This window comes from Genypterus blacodes, unplaced genomic scaffold (assembly GCF_046128005.1).
Source record: "Genypterus blacodes isolate CSIRO-AG114 ecotype Tasmania unplaced genomic scaffold, CSIRO-AGI_Gbla_v1 ptg000030l_1, whole genome shotgun sequence".
Lineage (NCBI taxonomy): Eukaryota > Metazoa > Chordata > Actinopteri > Ophidiiformes > Ophidiidae > Genypterus > Genypterus blacodes.
The window spans coordinates 4,639,666-4,645,665 of record NW_027466843.1 but is presented as its reverse complement, the minus strand read 5'-3'; positions in this window follow the sequence as shown (position 1 = coordinate 4,645,665).

Here is a 6,000-nt window from a genome sequence, read left to right as displayed (position 1 = left end):
CTTCTAGTGTCTGGTTTGCTTATTTTCTGTTATCAGTGCGGCAAGATTGGTTCGGAAAGTCACAGCCTGAATGTGAATCAGCTATGGGCAGTGATGCAATACCTTCCAACTAGAACAAACTGGCTTCCAGAGGCACGTGGGCTGAAAAAAAAATCAGGAGAGGATGAGGTGGAGGGGAGGGGGCGGGGGGGGGGGCGTGACTTTATTTGCCTCGGAAATTTGTTGCGTAAACGGCACAGCAACATACAGTGAAGAACTCAGACAAGCTGAGGTTGTTTACTGCCGGGTCTCGTGTCCTTTGAGTGACGAGTGTTGGGAGATAAGGAGATCGTACTGATCAGAGGGAGGACTATAAATAGGTATCCGTGGAAACGAGATATGCATGGCTCTCAAAGTGATGCCTAGAGAGTCCCAGTTGTTGACGCATTTCCCCCAAGGCTTTGGATATAAAATATACCAATGCTTGCGCTGCACTACTGCAACTGTTGACGTGCCTTGGCTTGGCTTTGTTTGATGCTGCTGGCGGCCTGATTTTTCTCTTTATAAAAACAATAATGGCTGCATATATAGGTTATGGTTGACCCAGCCTACTCCCTGATTCCAGTGTAAACAGTAAAGATGTGAGATCATAAATGTCTTTCCCTCCCCCGACTGTTGTGATCTAAGGAGCTAAGTGAGTCTCCTATCACTGGTTTTTCTGCATAACTGGCATTGTCTGGCTCTCAAGAAGACGGCAATGCCCCCGGGTTGTGTATTTCCCCACAGGAAAGTTTTCCAGCTGAAGTTATTTGATCAGTTTGGTCCAGAAGCTGCTTATCGTACCTGTTTTCTACAGTTCAGATGTGTTTAAAACGTTGTGTCTGTGTTAATCATGGCAGTTTTCTGCTTGACTCATGGTTTGTGAAGATTACGACAAAGAAAAGGAGTATGGAAGGGCTTCTACATCGTATGAGGGGGGGAGGGAGGATATAAATGCTTTGCTCAGGAGTCACGTGCTACTCGGTGGAATTCCTGAGTCACCATTCTCCCTTCCTCCCTCTTCCTCTTCTTCTTCCTCCTCAACTCTCCCCCCCCCCCCCCTCTGCTGCAATAACACGCCTTCCACTGTTCAAGGTTGATCACACAGTGAGAGGATGAATGGGGGTCTGTGTGTGTTTATGCTGGGGCCGCCATTCAGAGGAGCAGTGAGCCATTAACCCTTCACTGGCTCACCGACTGGTTTTTCCTCGTGGCTGGCCCTGTTACTATATATGGCAGCATCAGGTTACAGCAGCCCTCAGAAAAGCAAAAGTCTGTCTAGCCTGTAGCCTTCACAGCAGAATCCATAAACTCCAGTGTTCTCTAATTGGAACATTTATTATCACGTTCACTTTTCTACTTTTATTGCCTCACTTGGATACAGCGACAACAGCGGAGTTATTAGGTTATGGGTTTTTTATAGCGGGGGGATTCCCAATGTTTTAACACGTGTCTGCCAGCCCTGGGGGAGGGGGGGGGGGTATCACAGCAGTCTGATCTGTATCTAATCTCAATACTTAAAGGGTCTTAACATGCCTGATTTATATAGTCATGAAACCCCCCTTCTATAGTAATCTTGACACATCAAACTGGAATTTGCGAAAGATAGCAATTGAGTCATTTTATTCCCTGCAGATCTGCTCTTGTATTACTTTAGGCAGACGGTGACTATGAGATGTGCTTCCATATTCTGACGTGATTACTCATTTTGCTAACATTTGTCAGACCACAGCCAGCTGGCAGCAACTCACTGGAGTCCTCGTCACAATTAAATAGGGTTTTTTTTAAATAGGGGATGGTTATCTGCTGAAAAATATGAATTGTAGCTGTAAAATGTGAAGACAAAGGACAGGCCGTGTATAAGTTGAAGTTTGTGATTTTTCAAGTTGCTATACACACACATGCTTACGTAACAAATTTAGACTAAACATGAGAAAGTTATGGATGTAAGTTGGCAAGCAAGAGAAGAAACCCTGGGAATAGCTATGCAGAATATGAATTATCAACTGTCCAAACACCCAGAACCCATAGTGTGTCTGCACGGGACCACCTGGAAGGGAAGGGGATGGTTTTGCTTCACGTTTTCACTGTGAAGCAGACGGACTCACCACCTGGACTTGCTTCGTCCTCAATCCACCAGGGCCGTGGAGTCTGAGTCTGAGGTATTAAGAGATATAAAGTCAAAATTCCGAAAATATAATTGGATAAGAAGACATTTCAAAGACAAGTTATCAAAGGTAGTTTTCACATTTTTTTGCATATTTGTGAAAAGAATAGGGCAAAGTGGGAAATCAAAGTTGTTGATAAGTCATTAGAATGTGCACCGTTGGCAAATTATTCATCATTATGCTTTTTTTTTCTCCATTATAGGCAATTAAAGCACCACTGGTTCTGCATGTTGAGCTCACAAAGAACATTTGATATTTATCTCTTGCAACCTTAGAAGTTCCCTATGATTTTTCAGAAACTGGTCTCATTCTGTGGGAATGTAATGCCTTGGAAGTTTGTTATTGTGTCAGATTTCGAGAATGATTCAACATTTTCCAAGGAAAAGGCAAAGATAAAGCAAAAAATTCATTTATTTGCAGCCTCATCTAATACAACATTAACTGATTATTTATTGGTTTGTCAGTCATTGCAATGCTATGAAATATCTCCTAAGTCAACAATTTTATTACTTCACCTTGAGCAAAGAAACATTTATTGATGTGTGGCTTTATGTCATAGCTCGGTGTGCTTTCCAGTCAGTGGCTTGCAGAGCAAGACAGGTCCTTTCAGTTGCAAAGAGTCTTTTATTCTTATTTATGTTTCACTCTCCGTTCTCTCAAACAAACAGAATATTTGTATGCGCTTGTTAGTTTCTTAAAAAATTATTCACAAGCAATCAGTCACTCGATCCTTTTGATTTCTGCCAGCCAATCAGATCGCCAGTCCAAACCATATCCAGACCTCCTCCTCTCTCTCTCTTTCTCACAGGCCAGTTCATCCTTGGCATGAGCTCAGCCTCAGATTCCAGCCAAGCCAGCTCATTTCTTTTCATCTGTCACTGAAACTCAATACCCGTAGGGCCCGGAAAGCTAGTCACTCAAGATTAATGGGTTTGCTCAAATTACGTGGCACGCTTAGAGAAAAAGTTTGGTTTCTTCCCCCCTCCTGATCCTCCCTGTCTCTCTCTCTCTGTTCCCTCTGTTTGTTCAGCTGTCCCTCACCCTAAGCACACCGCCTCCTCCCCTTTCCTGACTCTAAACTGCAGGATGGGGATAGAGGAAACTCGGCATGTTGTTGGCTGCAGAACAGCAAACACAGTGAGCAGGAACGACAAAGCTCAGCTGTTCTCACCTCCATTGATGCTGCCAGCAACAGAAAATACACACAGAATTCACTGGCTGCAGCTTTTTATCTGACATTTAGCAAGGAATGACTCATTAAAGATTTAGATTACCTGACTTCATTCCAAGGATAGGGATTTGGACTTATGAACAGTAACTGCAAGGCATAAAACTGCAGTCAGTATGGCTACATGTATAAGTATAAAGCTAGTGATGCTTCAATCTCTCAGGAGCTTCTTCTTACATTGAATTGAGGAGTTAATGTGTGTAAGTTCTTCGTCACTCCCTTGCATTCAACAGCAAAACGAGGCGGCAAAAAATCTAAAGTGGAAATGTACAGTGAAAAGCAATTTCCTCATTCCATATCCTCCAGCCCTTCCTGGGAAATCCCAAAGAGTTCCCAGGCCAGATGGGAAATATAGGTATGTACTGGCACATGTTTGCTTTATATTAGTTATCAACTCTGTCTACCTGTTGCACTGCAGGTGCCCTTTGCTAGCTTTGTCCAGGCAGAAATGTCACTGCTGGTGTGTTAACCTCATTAAACAACTGGTGCTGCTCCAAACCAGCAACAAGCTCTCACCACTGAGCTGCTGTGTTGGCTTTATAATGGGTCACTCACTGTTTACCATGGGCTCCAGGGTCATTGTTTGTAGTGGAGTGGCCTGTTCGGACATGACCAGGGCCATGGCCATCTGCAATGTGTCGAAATCCAAACACTGCTCAAAAGGTCATCCTACCTACAACAAACAGCCCTGACTGAAGTAGATCACATTGCACTCACACAATAGTCGGCCTGGGCCCCGTCAAGTCAGCACTTTCAGAAACCGTGCATGGGGGTTTTGGAAATCCTGCAGGGGTGTTCTGTGGCGCTCACATGGGGGTGGGGAGAAGAGGTGAAACACTACAGTTTGGGTCACTGGAATCTATCTATCTGCTTTACTAGTTCTTATAAGCTTATTGGGTAAAACATAGTATGGAATCAGATATTATAGGAGAATCTCAGCTCTGGACTTTAATAGGAATTCTTAACTTATTGCACATACAGCAATGTGTTTTGATAAATAAAACAATATGAATCTTAAGGTATCTGTAAAATGTTCCGTCCAAAATGCCTTTGGTTGACCTTTGGAGGCTTTCAAAAGGGGTGACATAATAAGAAGATGAATGGCGAGGGAGGGAAACATGTGAAAGTTGTGTCATGGGGAAAATTGAGGGATGAACATGTGTTGTGCAATGGGAGGAGGTGGCTCACCCAGCAGCTGCACTCTCTATAATTAGATGGCAGAGGCTCTTGTCCCATTAATCAGTGAACTCCCAGCAGCCAGCACCAAGAAAGGAACGCAGGGCTGTGTTGACTCTTTATCTGGGAAAGAGGTTTACGGAGCACAGGCCCAAATATAGAGACGCGTGCTGAGAGCTGTGGCCCTGTTGCCTGGATATCCCTGCTGGAAGGTAAACAGAGGGGATGCAGGATCTGCCACGTCAATGCTTTGGCAGGAAGTAAAGGGCGATGCTCTGGCAGGAATTAAAGGCTGTGAGGTGGTGGGGTGAAGAAATGGGGGCGGCGGCTATCCCTTTAATACTTTAATTATCCGACAGCCACTGAGAAAAAGCTGAATTGTTTGTTGGCAGGGACGTACTTTTACAAGAGGCAGCTTGCATTATCTGCACAGCTGTATTACATTGCAGAGAAGAGCCAAAAGACAACATTTCATACATGAAATCTGAAAAAACTATTTCTCCATGTGAATCTAGACACTGTGCTAATGTCAACACACAAACTGTAAACATCACTTTCTCTCAAGCAAACCTTTTAGTCCCTTCATGTTATTTCTATATCACCATGTCACACTGTTGTCCTGGAGCTGTACCAGCAATCCCTTGAATCACCTGTGTTAGCTCTTTAGTAAGAGTGATTTATAAGGTGGTCTGTTTGGAGAGCGACAGTGGTGACAGCTGCCTCTCATCCCTGTGTGTGTGTTTGTGCGCGTGCGTGTGCGTGCGTGCGTGCATACCTGTGGCTTCTGCAAACATTGAACTTGTCACAGTAGTGGCGAGGGCAGGGGGGGCTTTGAAAATGCATCTCGACAGACTGGATGGATCTGAAAATGCCAGCTCATAGTTTCAGTGTTTAAAGGGGAAAGTGGAGCTTTTAGAAAATGCTGACGTCACGTAAGGCCATTCCATTGCCAAATGCCAAATTGTATGTATGCCTCACTCACTTTACAAACTGAAAGGCAAAGTAAAACAATTGATAGAGGAAAGGAAAGCCTGTTGCAGAACTCAGTGAGAGCAAGCGCCTGTGTGACTTATGGGTACTATCACTGGATACCTCCACATGCACCAGTTTGGTAGAGACTGGCAGTGGTCAGTCCAAGCACTGGTCTAAAATTGTCGCTCTGTGTATGGATGATGAGCTCAATGCAATCCACACCACAGCAGCTGTGATTGTGAAGCATTTGGTCTTTTGTGCTTGTGTGTTACATAAAGCTAAATTTAACTCCAAACAAGCAAATAAAAATAGAGAGTTAAGGGACCAACAGCCCGACATGCTCATCTGTCATTCATGTGTGAAAGCCAGAGCGAAAAGTCTTGTGGCTTTGTGTGAATCTGGGAGTCCTATGTCTGACAAAATGTGTGTTTTCCCCAA